The sequence below is a fragment of the Pangasianodon hypophthalmus genome, chromosome 12 (genome assembly GCF_027358585.1).
Source record: "Pangasianodon hypophthalmus isolate fPanHyp1 chromosome 12, fPanHyp1.pri, whole genome shotgun sequence".
NCBI classification, from domain to species: Eukaryota; Metazoa; Chordata; class Actinopteri; order Siluriformes; family Pangasiidae; genus Pangasianodon; species Pangasianodon hypophthalmus.
In genome coordinates, this window is record NC_069721.1 from 4,990,142 (window position 1) to 5,010,127 (window position 19,986).

At 38.1% G+C, this 19,986-nt stretch overlaps 1 protein-coding gene across 7 annotated transcripts in view; it reads left to right on the forward strand.

Moving 5' to 3' along the window:
• The first annotated feature begins 241 nt into the window (after positions 1–241).
• tanc2b (tetratricopeptide repeat, ankyrin repeat and coiled-coil containing 2b) overlaps positions 242–19,986 on the forward strand; it is a 173,066-nt gene continuing 153,321 nt past the window's right edge. For 6 of the 7 annotated variants that reach the window (XM_053238589.1, XM_026915009.3, XM_053238593.1 and 3 more), the window contains exon 1: positions 242–564. The gene's annotated coding sequence lies outside the window, so the exon portion shown is untranslated. Of the gene's footprint in view, positions 565–602; positions 790–19,986 lie in introns of those variants that run through there. The other variant, XM_053238590.1, reaches the window with a different exon arrangement.

The following is a 19,986-nucleotide window of genomic DNA, read 5'->3' on the forward strand; positions in this document are numbered from 1 at the left end:
ATATAATGTATTGGTCAACCATAATAGTTTATTTGTTGAGCTACTGATAGGTATTAGATTTTAGTCTCCACTCCTCTTTTAGTCCTCTAGTCTCTCCAACCATCTGTGACTGTCCATGTGTAATTACATCAACTGTAGCCCTGAAAGCCTTCAGCACAAACTGCTGATTGAGATCGACCTTGAACCCGCCCCCTCCTTCTGAAACGCGCTAGCCCCGCCCATTCGTGATGAATAATTCATGAGTTCCCAGTCGGTCTGGGCAGAGCTTTGCGTGTCCGTGTGCGGGGCTGCGATTTCCACTTTTATTAATGGATCATTTGTGGAGGACATTAAGGCACGTAGACCAAACGCATTTGACCCAGTGGAGCAGAAAGATCTGGAGGACTGATAGCAAATCCATGTAGGGTTTGTGCAGATCCTAGTGCAGATCCTAGTGCAGATCTTAGTGCAGGCTTTCTGTGGCCGGAACTGACAACGACGAGGAAACGCATGAATCCAGTAAAGAGGACGTGAGAAGGACTGGTGCACGGAGGACGATTAGGAAGTAAAAATAACACGAGAAAGGTAGGTGATGGTGGCAATAATCTCCCATGCGCGCGCGCGCACACACACACACACACACACACACACCCGTCTGAAACACTGTCAGCGTGGGTCAAGGTGGGATGAAAACAAAAAGCGAAAGCTGATGCGAATCTGTGACAAACGCTGAGATTTTGCAGTGAACGTGAGGAAAGAAATCTGCAGCTTTCACTGGCTGATCTCAGCAGCGACTGAGGCACGTGCCAGGTGAGTTATCATCAAGGATTAATGTCTAATCATTTCATTTGTCAGAGTTGGAATTGCTGTAGAGCTGTGAATACTGTACTGTTGCACTGCAATATGCTGCATGTTTATAAAATGAACAGGTGAATGATGGACTGCTGGTGAAGACTACATCCCTACATCCCTAAGTTCCCTCCCTACACTTTCTCAGCAGAATTTATCAGTAAATTTAAAGACAAGCAGGAGAGCTTTATATCCACACTGGAAATGAAAGAATCAGTATTTGTGACTAATTTAGGAACAAATTCACGCCTTGTTAAAGGACATTTATTTATTTGGGTCTTCAAAATGTGACTTTGGTCGAATATATTATCACCAACTTTTGACCCTGACGTCTGTTCAAATGCGTGAAGCAAAAGTGGTAACAGTATGCACATTATTCTCTGAAAAAAAAAAAAAAAATCATTGCTTTTCATGATTATTAAATACAGTAGGATTTGATTGATTGAGGTGATTGGACTGCTGCTGTGTATGAGTTGTATGAAAATAGTGATGCAAATGTGCAAACATTATCTTGATTCTTCTCTCCATACCAATAATTAGAGATGGCACTGATCTGATACTCAGGATCGTTACTGGGCTGCCAGCAAAAATGGTGGATCAGATACTGGCGAGAAAAAACAACAACGACATTCAGTCTGGTCCTGTAACAAAAGATTGGAATTGGATTTGGAAAAGATTGTTTTTTTGGAACTGGAAATGTTTACGTATAAAAGGACATACTGTAGTTGTTCGAATGGATTTTTATTATGTTTATACTTTACCATATTTATTATATTTGGCCTGTAAGTGAAAGAATTTTAACTTCCTAAAATAAGCTGCAGTTTTGTGTAAGTCACATCGATATCGGCTGACAGTCAGGGTTTCAGTACAGGTATCGTTATCGGAAAAGAAAACGTGGTTGTGCCATCTTTAACAATATGAGTATAATCTTAATCTAATTCTCTTCTTCCACCAACATTCTCTCCCTCCCTCCCTCTCTCTCACACACACATTTGTCTTGCTATACTTCCACTGACATAATTATCATTGCAGCTAATTAATGACAGTTAAAACTTTAAAACCCCATTTTTTTTGCACATCAATGCCATTCTGTTAGGTATCCTATGTAGTCCAACTGGGAATGTTGTCTTTTAAGCTTTATCTGTTAACACAAGTGAGGCTGGGCCTAGTTTCCATGCTCATTCCTTTAAGCAAACAGGAACTGTGCAGGAACTGGTGCAAGGTGATAACACACACTGATTTTGGAGGGGGCATAGCATTTGGCATTGGGTAATACAGGACACATAATGAATTGTTGAGAAATGGTTTCACCATTACTGGTGTTTTGAATGCTATTTTTTTGGCCTTTGTTTCTGTAAATTGTTAAACAATGATTTTGCTAATGGCTCTACTGCCTTCTGTGCATGTTTTGGTGAACAGTGTTTGGACTAGCTTTGATGTGGCAGACTCGGTTGGATCGCTTCTCTTTCGACAGCCGACTGCTGTTCTGAGAGATGCATGTTTCCTGTCTCTCGCTGTTTTATTTTTCCTGCCTCTGCATCATATTTTAGTTTTCTCCCTCCCACTACCTTCATCAGCCTCTAACTAAATGTTATCAAAAGGAAAAAATGGTCAGAAAATGGCAGTAGTGGAGGCAGAGGTGGGCAGCTGCCAAGGCATATTTTTTAGATGTATTGGAAATGGAAGCGAAATAAACCGCCAATCAGAGGCCACACTCAGGGGGCTCTTAGACTTTTTATATGCTTGGGTATATGAGCTGATTTTGAAAGTCAGGGTGCAAATATGTGTTGATGTGTTTTTAGATTGCTTTGCTTTTAGAGAGAGTGTGATAGTGGGAGTGATCTGTTTACAAAGCACAGATTGCATTGCCACACTCGACACTGTCTTTTCTTTATCTTTTCTTTTTTTAATCTAATTTCTACTTAAATAATTAGTTCCCCATAAAAGTCACTGTGATTTAGGAACACTTTTTCAACACCCACATTCCTATACAGTGCATTCAGAAAGCATTCAGACCCCTTCAATTTTTTTTCATTTTGTTACATTACAGGCTTGCTCTAAAATGGATTAAGTTCTTGTTTTTCTCACATGCCAAAAACCTTTGCATATCTGCCAAAAAAAACTTTGCATAAACAAAATCAGTTTAAAACTAAAACCTCCTTTACATACGTATTTAGACTCTTTGCTATAACAGTTTGATTAATGTTCACCTGTGGTAAATTCAGTTGACATGTTTGGGAAAGACACGCCTTGTCAATACAAAGGCCCAAAGCTAAAAGTGCATGTCAGAGCAAAAAAAAACAAGCTGAAGGAATTGTGGAGATCTCAGAGAAAGGATTATGAGTGTGCAGTTTGATGAATTGTGCAAAGCTATTCAATAATTGCAGGAAAGTAATTGTGTAAATGACAGCACACGCAAAGCAGGGTAAGGGAAAAAACATTTAAATGAGGTTTTTGCATGCGCTAATTATTCTCATTAGACATGGCAATTTCAGATCTCAAAAAAAATCTGATCTCTCAGAAGTCTAAATCTAAACATGCCCCACGTATGCTTATTTGCACATCTAGTCTAATACAGATGTAAGGCACTGAAAAACTATTCAAAGTACAATATGAATGCAAATTAAGTGTGTAGACATAAGTGAGTGTTCTGTTAATTTTTCATATGCTGTCCTTAATATTGGCACATTTACCATAGTAATATTAAGTCATTGTTTTGAGACATTATATTTACAGCCATGGGGAAAAGAAAGTACACCCTACTTCAGTTATATGTTTTTATTTATCAGGGCCTAAATAACAGTTGTGTGGTCCACACCAACTTCTGTAAATGAACAAATAACCTCAGATGACAACAAAAAAAAAAACACAACAGATTTCAATATGTAGTCCTACTGACCAACTTTCAGAAATCAGGTGGGGAAAAGTAAGTACACCCTTAAGAGAGTAATTAGCAGCCAGGTGTTACTAATGAAATGCATAAGATTAGTTAATCATCAAGAAGTGTCACTACCTCTATAAAAACAGATCTTTTGGCAGTTTGGCATTCTGAGTGCTCAGGTGTGTGTCTACCTCATGCCAAGAAGAAAGGACATCAGCCATGACCTCAGAGAAGTAATTGTTGCTGATCATCAGTCTGGGAAGGGTATAAGGCCATCTCCAAACAATTTGAAATTCACCATTCTACAGTGAGTAAGAGGGTTTATAAATGGAGAGCCTTCAAGACAGTTGCCAATCTTCCCAGGAGTGGGCGTCTCAGAAAATTCAATCCAAGGTCAGACTGTTTAATGCTCAGAGATATAAACAAAAACCCAAGGCCTCTGTAAGCATGACAAATGACATTGGTTTGCAAAATTGCGTCTGAGCAAACCACAAAAGTTCTGGAACAGTATCCTTTGTACTGATGAGATCAAGATGTTTGGTCATCATGCACAGCACCATGTTTGGCGAAAATCAAACACAGCATATCGCCACAAACACCTCATATCAACTGTCAAGCGTGATGGTGTTGATTTGGGCTTGTTTCGTACCCACAGGACCTGGGAAACTTGCTGTCATTGAGACTAAGATGAACTCTACTTTATACCAGAATATTCTTGAAACGAATGTGAGGCCATCTGTCCAACAGCTTAAGCCGGGCCAAAATTGGGTCATTCAACAGGACAATGATCCCAAGCACACCAGCTAATCGACATCTGAATGGCTAAAGAAGGAAAAAAATCAAGGTGTTGAAATGGCCAAGTCAAAGTCCAGACCTCAACCCCATTGAGAAGCTATTGTGGGATCTTAAGAGAGCTGTGCGTAAATGAATGCCCTCAAACATCACTGAAATGAAGCAAAGTTGTAAAGAAGAGTGGGACAAAATTTCCCCAAAATGATGTGAGAGACTCCTATATAACCTCCTAGAGAAAATGAGTGAAAAAAATGAGAGAAAAAAAGTTATTGTTGGGTGGTTTTAAGTGTTATCGAATTATAGGGTATACAGTTATAGGGTATATGACTATATATTGAAATCTGTTGTGTTTTTTTTGCTGTCATCTGAGATTATTTGTTTATTTATAGAAGTTGGTGATGACGATACAATTGTTATTTGAGAATTGATGGAGACTATACTTTCTTTTTCCCATGACTGTATATTTTGGGGCATTTTAAGAAGCATTAATAACTTAATCCATGTTCTCCCTGTGTCTGGGAGTATTTTATCCATGTTCTCTGGTTTCCTCCCACCTCCCAAAACCATGATCCTGGGATAGGCTCCCGATGTACCTCAATCCTGATCAGGATAAAGAGGTTACTGAAGATCATGAATGAATTGATTAATACCATAGTGGACTTATTTTGCCTCCAAATGGCAGAAACAGACTTCTAAAGATTTACTTCCAAGGTTATATTAATTTAATCACATAATTGTTCCCAAAGTAACACGTTTATTAAATCACACTGTTGGTGCTAAGGTAATCGATTTCATTGACACTGCCTTGTATTTTGCACTTCTAGGTTGAAATGCCCTAAATTGCATATTCATTAAAGCAAACATGCAAACTAATGTTATTTTGCTTATGTGAAAGTAACAAGTGTCCATTGAGATGCAAATCTGGAAAACAGTGGTTTGCAGGCTACTCTTTGTTGATCACTCAGGATTCACTGTGAATTTGACCCAGGTTTCCTGGCAAATGTCTCTAACGCTTATTCTTTAGTGAAATTAAATTGGTATTGCGTTCATGCACCATCAAACAGTCAAATAATGAAATGTAGGAAAAATAGAACCAAATGAAGTATGAAATTGTGAATATTGACTTTTCTCATCTTAAGTGCCAGTTGAAACAGTCTTTCTGAATCTGGCCTGTCAGCTGTGTAAATTTTATCAGTCCTCAGAGAGAGAAGTGCTAGGGTGATATCACTTCTGGTTTACAGGTGAGTTTGAGGAGCACTTTCTGACCCTCATTACATTATAGTGTTACTATGATAATCTTCTCACTCTTATTCAGTCTGATTCTTATCACAAATAATTGTCATCAGTTGAACTTTTTTTTACTTTGCAATGAGCAAATTGTACAATGTCTTGTACTTGTACTACAATGTACTTGTATCCTTGTCTTGAATCCTTTTAAACAGATGGTTGTAATCTGAAAAGCTCACAAAGAGGTCAAAAAAAAAAGATGACTAAACAGTGGAAAAGCTCCTCCTAAGCATGGTGTCAGCTAACACAGACACACACTTACTCTTCCTGTTGTTATAGGTGCCAATTTTTTCTCAGTGATTGATCGGTTAGACTTATTTCTGTTCATTGATGGCTTTCTTTTAGATTGCTTTCTTTCAAGTCATTGCTATGAAATGCCTGAATTTTCACAAAATGTTTTGGGCAATTGAAATAATAAGAAAAATCCATATATAAAAATAGCTAGACATGGTTTGTATACCTATTTAGATATGAAACAGAGTTCAGCAACCTTTTTGAGAGGTTACTGTTGTGGCTACTCTTTGCTCCTAATTTGCATGAAGTTAAACCCTGAACTTTATTTTGACGCCCACTTTGTTGCCTCATGTGCGCTCAAAGAGCTACTGCGGAGGAAGCGAATGTTTTTAATGTAGTCTAATCTCAAAAACGTCCAGTTTAATCACAATACGCTGGTTGCACATCACATTTTCAAATAGATATTCTAAAGTGAAGTGAAGTGAAGTGAAGTAAAGAAATTTAAGAAACCCAATTGTGCTTTACAAAGAGAAATGAGACAAAGTGATGAAATGGTAGAGAAGAGATCAAGAAAACAGAGGTGTAGGTTTGTGGCAGTACCACACATCACCAAAACTGGGAAAAGAATGCTAAAATGGTTAAAGTAAAAAATTTGAAATACACACATCACAAAACTAAAAGAAGATAGTGTTGCCACTTCACAGCTCAAAGGTCCCTGATGTGATCCTGAGCTCGGGTTATCGTCTGTGTGGAGTTTTCTCTGGGTTCTCTGGTTTCTTCCCGCCTCTTAAAACATGGCAGAAGGTGGATTGGCTACTCTAACTTGCCCCTAGGTGTGAATGAAGGTGTCTGCAAAGAACTGGTGTCCAATGGATCCACCTTTACTCTGACCAGAATAAAGCAGTTACTGCACATGAATGAATTAATGAAGATTCTGACAGACCTGTGGATTGATCCAGCAATATGATATTTGAGGAACTGACAGCAGCTTCTGATAATTGTAATAATGTGTTACGTAATACTTTGTAAGAATAGAAATAGAGTAAAATTTGGTCTCCTTTCCTCATGGCTGAGCCTAAAGGATTATTGCAAACTGTTCCATGACAAAGCTCTCCCAGCTCTCAGTGACCTTTCATTCTCTGTCCCAATGGCACTAGCGTTGATTGCCATGACCTCGGGTTTGCTGAAGTCTACCAGCTGCTCCTGATAGACAAGATTCACACACATTTTTTGAGCTGCTTCTCTATAAAACTAAATGTGAAACAAAATATTATTTTATTAGGGTGTCAGAATGAATATGGATAGCCCTGGTTTCAATTCATTTTTAATTAAAAGAGTAGAGTTTTCAAAAACCTGCCTGTAAGTATTTGGATAGTGAAGTGAGTTTTGCTCTTTTCAATTTATACAGTGCATTGGATTGGAAAAAATATTGAGAAGTGCATAATGTCAGCTTGAAGTTATGCTGTTTGTCTTTCTGTCCCTTCATTTTTCCGAGTCAACATATATTTGTACTGCATGAAGCATGTAAGAATCAACAATCGGGCAAAATAACACAATTGAAATAAAATTGGGATCGTTTAGTAATCGTTCTTTGGCTTCTAATGCCTATAATACAGTGAGTTTGGGTTTCTTCTTGTTTGTTGGCGATTAGTTGGACCTGTTAAGGACATTTTTTTTCTGGTGTCCACTTTGTTTTTGAGTCATGCATGCTTGTGCACACGTGATTTACTCTGAGTCGTGAGCAGTTCCTGTTTTATTCCCGACGTTCCTCTTTTCTTCCCTTTGGTACATGTTGTTCTTTTTTTAATTAGTCAATTGGTTTGCCAGTTGTTTACATCTTGTGTGCAAGTTCTCCAACCCAACATGATCTGTCACTTGCAAATTCATAACAACTTGTGTTAAATGTTTCTGGTGCTAATTTTTGGTTGGTGCTGTAGTTTTGTTATTCCTGTGACAAATTTGCGGATGTGTGCTGCTTTTATGTCACGTGGGGAAACTGCTAGTGCAGTTACAATTGTGTTTAATCTCAGAAAAACTTACAATGATCTCAAACATGAGGGACGACGGTCAGGTGAAATTTTATAATGCTGTTTGAGCAGAGTGTACCGATTAGCAGGTCAGAGAGCTTGCCAGATTCAAGTAGAAGTGTAGAAGGCTATCAGTGGCTAGTTGAATGGCACTGTGGGTAATATAGAAAACTGTTAAACAATTTTATTACATAACTAAATATTGGATGCCATTAAAGATCAAATGTTGATTATAAAGATTAATATACAAATGGTTCTGGGAGGATTTGTTCTTTAATAAGTTCTAATTAAAGTTGCAAAGTTAAAGGTTAGGGTTGGGAAGGTAATGTTCAATGTTCATTCGTATGAAGATGTAGCTCTGAATAGGTTCTTCTTCACTGTCTACTTTTATTAGCGAATATAGTTTTAATGTATATTTTCCTCACGCAAATATGCGTCTTGCCAACATGCAGTCCGCTCCAAAATTATTAGCACGTTGAGAAAGACGGTTAAAAAGTTTATGAAAAATGTCTTTGTGGTTACTTAGCTTAAGCTCATGCTGAAAATATGAGAAAAACGTAACCTTTAAATGAAGTAAATTTATGGCACCCAAGCATTTAGTACAAGAGTCTTCTCCTATAATGCCTGATGAGATTGGAGACTACAGAGTGAGGAATCTCAGACACTCTTCAATACAATCTTCAATCTCTCCAGATCCTCCAGGGTCCTCAGTCCTCTCTTGTGGAGTCTCTTCTTCAGCTTACCCCGTGGATATTTAGTGTGGTTCAGGCTAGGGGACTGGGATGGCCATCACAAAAGCTTGATTCTGTGCTTGCTGAACCATTTTGTGTGGATTTTGATGTATGTTTTAGTTCATTGTCCTGCTGGAAGATCCACACATGACTCATTTATAACCTCTTGGCAGAGTCAGCCAGAATTTCATTTAAAAGCTTGTTACTTCATGGAGTCTATAATGAGATGTATCCTAGAGAGGTTCCCAAGTCAAGTCAAGTCAAGTGGCTTTATTGTCATTTCAACCATATACAATTAGTTAGTACACAGTGAAATGAAACAACATTCCTCCAGGACCATGGTGCTACATAAAACTACACTGAACTACAGGAGACTACACATTTCTATATAAAGTGCACGTGCAAACGTGTGCAAACAGCACAGGACAGTACAATAACTACCAAAACAGGACAATAGGCACAGTAAGAGACAGTGCAGCTCCGACTAGTACACAGAACTAGTATGAAAGTGAATCAGATATAACAGTAGTGCAAAAGCGTAACAACATAATAAATTGCTGTGAATGTAAACATAACATACTATGAGATAGTATTCAGCAGATAAGCTTATACTATATATGGACATAGCAGTTATTGGGGTAGCAGCCAGGTAGAGGGCTTTGAAGGGGAAAAAATGCCCTGCAACATCACATCCTCCACCATACTTTCAATTCAATTCATTTTTATTTGTATAGCGCTTTTTACAAAGGTCATTGTCTCAAAGCAGCTTTACACAAACAAAAGTAAAGTGAAGTGTGTGTGTGTGCCGTCTCTGATGAGCAAGCAGGGCGACGGTGGCAAGGAAAAACTCCCTGAGATGGTGATAGGAAGAAACCTTGAGAGGAACCAGGCTCAACAGAGAACCCATCCTCATATGGGTTTACACTGTAGTGTGCGTGTGTGTGAGCACAATGTGTGTTGGTGTAGTCCATGGAAAACAGCTGAAGCGTTTTCGTGGCAGTATGAAGCATTGCCGGTGGACAGGTCCAGAGTGAAGGGGGGGAGGTCTGGATCACCGGCAGCTCAGGAGTGTAGCTCCTTAACAGTGTGAATTAGGTTGTCTTCTGTCGAACCGTCTTTTTTATGCCAAACCCACCTTTGAGTGTTGCCAAAAAGCTGTAGCACTTCTAACCTTCAGAGTAGATGCTGGCATAAGGGTGGTGGCTAATTGTACAGTGCTATCAGAAAGTACTTAGACGCCATCATTTTTTTTTTTTTTTCCACATTTTATGTTGCAGCCTTATGCTAAAATGCTTTAAATGATTATTTTTTTCTACATCAATTTACACTCCATACGCCATAATGACATAATGAAAAGAAAAAACTGAAATATCACATTGACATAAGCATTCAGACCCTTTGCTATGATAATTCTTCATAATTATTAAATGGAAGAAGTTTGGAACAACAACCAGGACTCTTCCTAGAGCTGGCTGCTCGGCCAGACTGAGCAATCGGGGGAGAAGAGCCTTGGTAAGAGAGATTACTTTGGTAAGGAAGAGTCCTGTTTGTTCCAAACTTCTTCCATTTAAGAATTATGGAGGCCAATGTGCTCTTGAACCTTCAGTGCAGCAGAAGTTTTTTTTGTAGCCTTCCCCAGATCTGTGCCTTGACACAATCCAGTCTCTGAGCTCTGTAGGCAGTTCCTTTGACCTCATGCCTTGGTTTTTGCTCTTATATGCATATACGGCTGTTAGACCTTATATAGACAGGTGTGTGTCTTGTCCAATCCATTGAAGATGGACTTCAATAAAAGTGTAGAAACATCTCAAAGATGATCCAGAGAAATGGAATGCGCCTGAGCTAAATACTTATTTCACTGTTTTTTGCTTTGTCATTATGGGGTATGGAGTATAGATTGATGTGAAAAAAAGTAAAGCGTTTTAGCATAAGGCTGCAACATAACAAAATCTGAAAAAAACTGAAGGGGTCTAAATACTTTCTGAATGTACTGCAGATTTGGAGACTTTGTGACCCCAAAAAGCTAATCATCTGCAGAATACCATCATCTGCAGATGTGATCCTTGGAGAAATTTTGCCTCACTTTCTCAAATACATGTGTTGTCTTCCAGGCAAGTTCATTACAGCTCTGTTTTGTTGGTGTTTTATTTATTTATCTTTTATCATTTATATATGGAGTTACGTGGTTGCAATTAAACATAATACATTATATGGCCAAAAGTATGTGGACACCTGAGTAAACCTAAATGTAAAATTGTATTGAATGGTTTTGCTAAATTAGATTGCAATATAATTATATCCTACAGAAAAGAAGCTGGTAATGTCGTAATGCCTTGGGTACGCTATATTACATTGAACGTATGTTTCGTTTCAACATGTAAATAATGTGTTCAGTCTACAACCCTAATAACCTGCTGAAATGGGGTTTGTTTCTTTAGGATTTAATAAAAAATACTTGAATTACATACAGTGTTGTCTTATAAGATTTTTAACTATGCCATCCCTACCTTTAGGTGTATTCAACATGAAGTCATTATATTATGCATGTGTAAATGTACACAATCACTGTCAAAGATGCAGTCCATAGTTATGTTTCCCATCATCCATAGCATTCATAGTTGTAGATCCTACAATACTCATATTTAATGGTCTTCCATTATGGCTTATTCTGGAAGTGGCAGAGTGAAATGGAATCATATTACTTTTGGCCAGTATATCACATATGCGTAAGACATTTGGTTTATGTAACACACACACACACACACACACACACACACACACACAAAGAGTACAATTTTCTTGTATCCTGTTTTTTCCCTTAAAGTCCTGCTTTTCTTCATTCTTTAGTACCAACTCTTTAGTAACAGTTCTTCCCATGTAATTCAATTACTAGTCCATATAAAATCCATTTTCTCAGTCACAGCGGTTATTGCCTTCTTTGATATTCCTGCGAAATGTCTGTATGCCCTTTTCAGGTATTCCGTTTGCAGGGTTTTGCGTATTAGGAGCTCTTAATGTTTCATTTGATGTGAGGAAGGGGGTTGTGGGTGTCGTGTGGTGAGGAGGAACCATAATCTCCAGTGGTTTCCCTCAGGCCACTCAAGCGCCCTTAAAATGAGAGAGGCCAGCATGTCAGCATTATTCTGCAGGTAGGTGGAGAGTGTGTTTTAATGCATTAGATCAATGTGATTTAATTTTGACCTCCTGATCTGGCTTCTAGTTACCTGGAGATCTGGTTGCAGCTGACATTGTTCCTGCGTCTTATACTGTATGTTTCATGATATTTTTCCCGTGAACACCAGTTTTGTTAAATCAAGAGCAGTCCTGAATAGGACAAGTTTCTTCAGCTACATACTTGGAGTTCTGCGAAATCTTTTATTAGCTTAGATTTTTTTAGCTGGTGATTTTTTTTTTCATTTAATATTTTAAATCAAGTCAAACCCTGTCATCTACTTTTGTTTTTGGTGTTGACTTGAAACAACTGCTCTTCTATAGGAACCAGGATCACTGTCTCTCAATGCTCTCTCAATATAGCAAATAGAGGACACATAGTCATGCAATACCTAATGAGCTACTAATTGATCTCCTGCTGAATTCCCCCTAGGGAAGGGAGTGTTGGAAGGGTAGAAAGAGCCATGTGAGAATATTGCCCCATAAGTAGGTCATGGGAGGGATTTTTAATGTCTTCTTTAACTGGACTCTAATTATTTAATTTACCTCTTGAACTGAGTGAAGACCAGTGGGCAAGCTTTTACTTTATTCTGTACAACCCTGCTGTGTAATTCATCCTAATTATGCACTTTTAAAGTAGCTTTACATCCATATTTGATTAGATTCTGTAGATACTTCAAACTAGCTCACAAAAAAAATATCAGTTAAAATGTTTCCATCTACTGTACAATATTTGTATACAGCTTTATTTGTCATGTATGGAATTTCTTTTATTTGGTTGTTAATTGCTGACTTGCTCATTATTTAGTAATTGGATGCTGCCATTTTTCTTGTGTATTCCATTAATTTTAACGTTGTGATTAATTCTCTGCTCACATCCAGCCATCACACTCCTATGTGCCCATTCCAAAACCATGGGCACTGACACTGCTGTTATAACCTCCGCTCTTCTGGAAAGGCTTTCCACTAGACTTTGGAGCGTGACTGTGGGGATTTGTGCTCATTCAGCCGCAAGAGCATTAGTGAAGTTGGGCACTGATGTGTGAAGTGAGAAGGCTTGATGCGCAGTCAGCAGTCCAGTTCATCCCAAAGGTGTTCAGTGGGGTTCAGGTCAGGGCTCTGTGCAGGACACTCAAGTTCTTCAACATCAACCTTGGCAGACCATGTCTTTTTGGACCTCACTTTGTGCACAGGGGCATTGTCATGATGGAACATGTTTGGGCTCTTTATTTCCAGTGATGGAAAAACTTAATGCTACAGCATACAAAGACATTCTATACAATTGTGTGCTCCAACTTTGTGGCACCAGTTTGGGGAAGAACCACATAGGCAAAAGCCAAAGCGGGTGATAAAAGTCTAAAATCAGTGGAGAAGTATATCAGAATAAATGTTTCAAGTGAGTCAGAATAAAGGCACTGTTGACCATTCAGGACAATGATGTAAGTTTTTATGAATGGTGCAGTCTGGGACGTGTCTTGCATGAGCAAATCTGCAGCAGGTTCTGAGAATGCGGTATAAGCAGAGACAAAATAGACAGGTGATAAACAAACTGTAAAATATAATTAGTTTTAAAAATCCTAGAACCACCAATATCTTGCATTCTATCCACATTATTCTCATTATGCGATGAATAAGTATTAGTTATGTGGTTGTTATGATTTCCACATTATAGAATTTTACTCTTTCTGTACGTAGCAAATTCTGATTCATCTATATTTGATGGAAATGGGGTGGAAAAAAGTACTGAGAATTGTATGAAAGTATATAGTATTTAGATAATGTGTCGAAAGCTTATTGAATTAAAAGTTTCCAATTTAAAAGTATTCAAACAAAAAAGGTACTTTAGTAAAAGGTAATAAGTTGCTACTTAGCAAAACTTACCTTTTTCAAATTAGATGGAGTTGATGATTTCTAGGAACGCAAAGAAGACACCTCACACACAGTCTTTGCTTATTCCAGCATACTGGAACATTTTACTGAGGTAGGGCCAGGGCCGCTCAGCTTTTATGTCTTTATAGCATTATAGCATTAACTACCTTGTGTAGCAAGTGAAGGACACAGCAGATGATGAATTGGCATGATGATGAATTGGCAAATAAAATGCATGGGAGCCCATTGTGTTAATGTGTAGCATACAGTTATTCGCTGCATGAGAGAAGAAGAGACCTTCCAGATTTGTAGCAAGTACTCTGAAGGTCTAAATAAAAATGTAATTAGTAAGAAGTAAGTATTTTTTTTTTCTTGGAAAAGTAAATAAGAGAATAAGTATTCCGTTTCACTAACACTCAAGTAAAGTATAAACACCTCTAAATAACACAAAGTAAAAATTGCTCAAGTATTTTCCATCTATAATTTGATGTGTGCATGCAGGGATAACAACCATCATCTCAGCTATTTACCTGTGTTACGTCAGGCTTGCGATCTCTGCTCACTGAGACGCTCTGCTCACTTGCATTTACAGATTTTACAGATTTTATAGATAGCCTTAGTGATGGTGCATGACTGAACTGCTCGGTATAATAATCCTTGCCTCCGAAAAAGGAGTTGATTTGCTTTTAGCCTATAGTCATTTGGTGTCAACCTGTCATGTGAAAAGAAGAGTGTCAGAGAGCTGATGTGGAGTAAAATGGTGCTGCTTTTGCAGGATGGAGGTAAAACAAACGCTTTCAGGTTAGGGTTCTTATCCACCCACAGAGCCGACTGCTTTCAGACAGTCTGAGTCACTCAAATTGACTGCTTCAAACCCATTGAGCACACACTTCCTCTAGATTAAATGTAAAAACAGTGCACTTCCTCTTCAGTACATATTATGAAATGTTAAAAGCTTTATATGTGGTTGTGTGTGGATTTTAGTTTCAAGACTAATTACACTGTAACATGATCAGTGTGAAAACTGTAATGAATTTACTGATTGCCGTATTTGTCCATGTAGTACACAGTTATAGAAGGGACTTATTTATAATTGCACTATCCGTCATCACCCAGTTAAGGATGGGTTCCCTTTTGAATCTGGTTCCTCTCAAGGTTTCTCCTCATGAAGTCTCAGGGAGTTTTTCCTTGCCACCGTCGCCTCTGGCTTGCTCATTAAGGATAAATTCACACACTTACAATTTATTTTGATTTAATATAATTTGAATGTATTTATTTCTGGAAAGCTGCTTTTTGACAATGTCCATTGTTAAAAGCACTATACAAATTGAGTTGAATTGAATTGAATAAATCTACACAGGGTCCTGGGTTCAATCCTGAGCTTGGGTTACTGTCTATGTGCAGTTTCACACGTTCTCCTCATGTCCACATGAGCTTGCTCCGGGTCCTCTGGTTTCTTCTCACCTCCTAAAAATAATTTTTCAGCACTGAGTGTCTCTCTTAACTCCTTGCTTGGTTAGACGGATTGTTATTGTAAAGTAATTGTGGTTGTTCATTGATTTTAATTGATGTAAACTGTTAATGTTTGACAGCTTCAAATGTATGGGCATCAGGAATACTAAGTTGAGAGATTACCAAAATGAAAATTAAATATGATGAACCTGATGGCACACTTATGAGTTTTTGGTTGTCACCTTCATCCCGAATATAAATCTAGGACGATCCCCTTCAATGTTTGATCAAAAAGGCTCGATTATGAAGCTATGCCAATGGTTCAGGCTGCTACCAGTGTGAGAGAGTAGGAAAAGAGTGAACGGTCTTCTTAAAGAAGCATACTGCTTTCCTTGGAGACAGAGTGACCAGTAAAAGGAGTAAAGTGGTGCAAGATGTGTGCAAGATGTGGTGCAAAATGGAGAGAGAGCAAGAGGTCTAATGCTAAATGTCAGAGGTGCTGATATTGATGAATCGAATAGGCCAGGGAGTTTCAGCTGATGGTCTAGACCCGGAGCACTGAAATGAATACTTAAATAAAATACTGTAGCAGAGTCAATAAACCTATGGAAAAAAGAATCTAAACATGAGCCAGCTTGTCTTGTAGTAGATCCTCTGTTGTGGTTTATTTAGTCACATGCATTTAGGTAAATTATATAGCTTAAGGCAGCTCAGAGACTAGCTGGACCAGAGACTAGCTACACAGCTAAAGGCATTAGCACAGAAAGGGGAGAGTTTTCACAGACTTTCACAGGTTTTTAATTTTGTTTATTCTCTCTGGTCTGATTGGTCACTCAAGAACATGACTTAAAAAAGTCAACATAGTAGTATATGATTATTCTCTCTGGCTAAAATTCAAAACAGTCATCTGTCCAGAGTCCATAGCGCTAGTCAAAAGTGGTTACATGAAGCGCCACTATGCAACAAATCATAACGACTTTCTTTTTCTTCTTTTTTTGGCTGCTCCCATTAGGGGTCGCCACAGTGGATCATTGGCCTGCATATTTGATTTGGCACAGTTTTTATGCTGGATGCCCTTCCTGACGCTCTCCGATTTTATCCGAGCTTGGGACGGGCACTAAGAGTCCACTGTCTTGCGCCAACCCAGTGGCTGGGGTCAGTTCCCTGGCTGGGAATTGAACTCGGGCCACGGCAGTGAGAGCACCGAGGCGTAACCACTAGTTCTTCAGGGACCCAAAGCATAACCACTTTAAATTATCTTATTTATAGCTATAAACTTGATGGTGGTTAAGCAATAAAAGAACTTTTGCCATTCAGTCTTGTTAGCTGCTTATACTGCTTATACCTTTGAAAGCAAGGAATTTTATGTAACTGGATTTTAGTTGAATACCTTTGCACTACACTGACCATCTGCTCCTTTTTAAGAAGAGTACTGCCATTGTTTTTTTTATCTCCAGTTTGCACATTTCAGTTCACGGATAGTCTATTTTAGGGCTGCACAGTATCTCCTCATAAAGTTAAGTGTCAGCCAGCCAATAGAGGAAGGTTAGAGGATATGGAGAGCAATGGCCCATGAGCTGCTAATTGATCTCCTACTGAATTCTCCATGTGAGAGTGATAGGAGGGTAGAGAGAGAATAAGAGAATATATTACCCTCGTGGTCTCTCATATAAAAGATCTAAGGGAATCTGGCTTCTGATAATTTCATTGTTGTGTTTCTGGGCCAGGTGGACTTTATTTGAATTTTCATCAAAGCAATTTGGTGAAAGAGTGAAATAGTTTCTATTAGAATGAGAGAATGATCTGATAGATGTAGTGTACGATCTAACCTAAGAGATGCTTGGTGTTATTGGTTTTTCACTCCAGTCTGGATATATTTGAACTACATCACTAGTGTTGCACAGTGTTACATTCTTTACAGACACTACTAACTGAATTGCATCTCAAATATATATGGATCTATGCCTTCTTTGTCCAGCAAAGGTTGTAAAGGCTGTGGATGTTCTATTCAGATTAACCACTGAGGAGATGGGTGTTTTAGTGCTTGTCAGATTGGCTCATTTGTCGGAGTTTTTATGGCTTGCTGTGTTTACTGCAGTAACCTTTAGGGTTCCAGAGGACAAAGAAGAAGTTAGAGAAGCTCTCAACCCCCAGCTTTGGCCCTTGACACTACTTATGCTGAGACGACAGTAGGATTAAATTAGCTACTGAATGGATTAGCTGTATCTGGAACTATACAGAAGCCTTGATTTCAAATGCTAATGTTTTTCTATGAATTGTGAAGTCTCCAGAATTGCAACAGCACGGCACACTGTGACAGAACAAATACCATGGGATCAATTTATGTACAACAGTGACTTTAATTAAGACATTATTCACTGTTTGTGAAATCTACTGTTAGATGTGTGTGTTGTGTGATTATTTTGCATTAACGCCACCTTTTTAAAAGTGCATGGCATCTGGAGTTTAGACAGCAAATGCAAAATTTCTAATGAGACTAGAACTAGAATGTTGTTGCAAGTAAGTATGTGATCCAGATCTACACATCTGTTCATGGATATGATCTAAACCCCATCGAAAAATGGTAGAGGTGTTCATCTAAATGAATCAGTGACTCAAAGAATCTGAGGTATAGTACATGAAGGATTCCCTTCCTATGCACCCATTATCACAGCAGATAGAACAAGACAGTGATGGGTCGTGGCAGATACAGGGTGCAGAGGGGGCTACATTCAAAGACAACAATAATTCTGAAGGTAAGTATGTACAGTACTGTGCAAAAGTCTTAGGCACATGCACAGAAACGCTGTAGAGCAAAGATACCTTGTTACTACAGTAAAAAAATACTATAAAAAGCAGTAAACAGTAATGAAACAAAGTCAATATTTGGTGTGACAACCGTTTAAAAAAATTACAGCCACACTTCTTCTGGAGACTTTGATTGTCGTGCTTACTTCTTATTTTTGCAGCAAAACCCAGCAGCCTTCATTAAGTTTTTTTGTCTGAAAAGTGTCTCTTATGTAATCTGTTGCTTTCTTTACTGACATTCAAACAATTTTCTGTTATATTTCATTTTGTGCTGGAAAACTAATGTTTGGAAATCTAAAATGTTTGTATACTGACTCAATAATAATATATGTGTTGTTCATAGTGCTTGATAAATATTAAAGTACAATTTATCCTGCACTTACCTTTTTGTTAATGCCATATGTTGAAGATTTTCACATTTTCAAGGACATATTTCAGATTCTTGTGTACTGTGGTAGTGGGATAGTGAATATGTGTGGCAATAAATTGCTGAAAATTGATCAAAACTGGTGTTTCAGAGCTCTTTGTACCTGTCCCTTTATGGACACCTGTTATTGACACCGAATGAAAGCATATCTGGGGGAAAAAAATGATTCATAACTAGGAACAATTTCATTATTGTCTAATTAAATGCTCTCTAGAATCATATATGTCTCGCCCCCAGTGGCAGGTCTTGCTCTACACAAGCAGTAGCATTTTTGGCTGTGCATCTCCCTGCACATTATTCATTTTTCTAACCACTGCATAGTTGAGTGGGAAAAATGGCTGCTTAATTTATTCATTTTGAAAAGTTTGGAATTTTTTACTAGGTAGCAGTTTTATGACAGGGATATTTCACTGAAGTTAAGACTCTTCAATTCAATTCAATGTGATTCTGTCTTTATGTACACTTTGGGGCTTCCATCAGTAAGAGTAAGTAAAAGGCTCTAGGTAATCTCTTTGCTATTCCTAACTATATATTTAATTAGACTGTTAAGCTACTGTCAGGTTTGATATAGCAGTATGGCATATCTCAAACACTGACTTACTGGCTGTGTAAGTCAGTCATGCACTTCAAAACCATGTCGCTCTGATGTCCTGTTTTTGGAGGAAATGCATCAACATACAGAATCAAATCACAGGTTCTGTTTTCATGATGGATGTTTGCAAGTATTTAATTTTGTGGCCAGGGACCATAAGTCACATATTAGTACAAGTTTGATTCACCGCCAATATTGTACAGTTCATTATAGCACAGTGGTTTAATTAAGGCAGAAACCTTTTGTAGCCAGGTACCCCTTTAACGATAATATTTGGCTATTAAATGTAACCATAGAGCTTTTTAATTTCTGAGCTTTCCACCCACAGAACACATTTTCATTAAAATTGTCTTTCCATTTAAGTCTCCTTTATTTACAAGCTGACCAGTGTTTGAACTATTGAGGTTTGGATTAAATCCATTAAATCTGTTGAACGTGACCAGTCACGTAGGCTAATAATTACAGTATATCAACTCAATAAATATAATAAATCTGATAACAGAACCACTGTGATTTCTACTGTAACAAAATGTAAAAATAATGGAACCACTGGCTATGGACATCTGGGGTTATTGCCAGGTTGTCAGGTAGAAATATGACTTTTTGTGTCTCCCGATTATTTTTAAATCATCCATTAAAAATTGTATCCACAAAAAGCCCTCAATCAGTAGCAAATGTACTGAAAAACAGAATCAAGACAATGAGACAGTTTGGCTTTAGGCACGCTTCAGTGAGAGGGAAATTATCACAAGTCAAGATGATGAGCAAGCTGCAGAGTATCACACCTCTCTGGTCATGTAAAATATAATGAGAAAAACTGTTCATATCCCCGTATAGTGTTCACTCATTTATACAGCTCTCTAACAGTAATACACAACAGCTTTTCC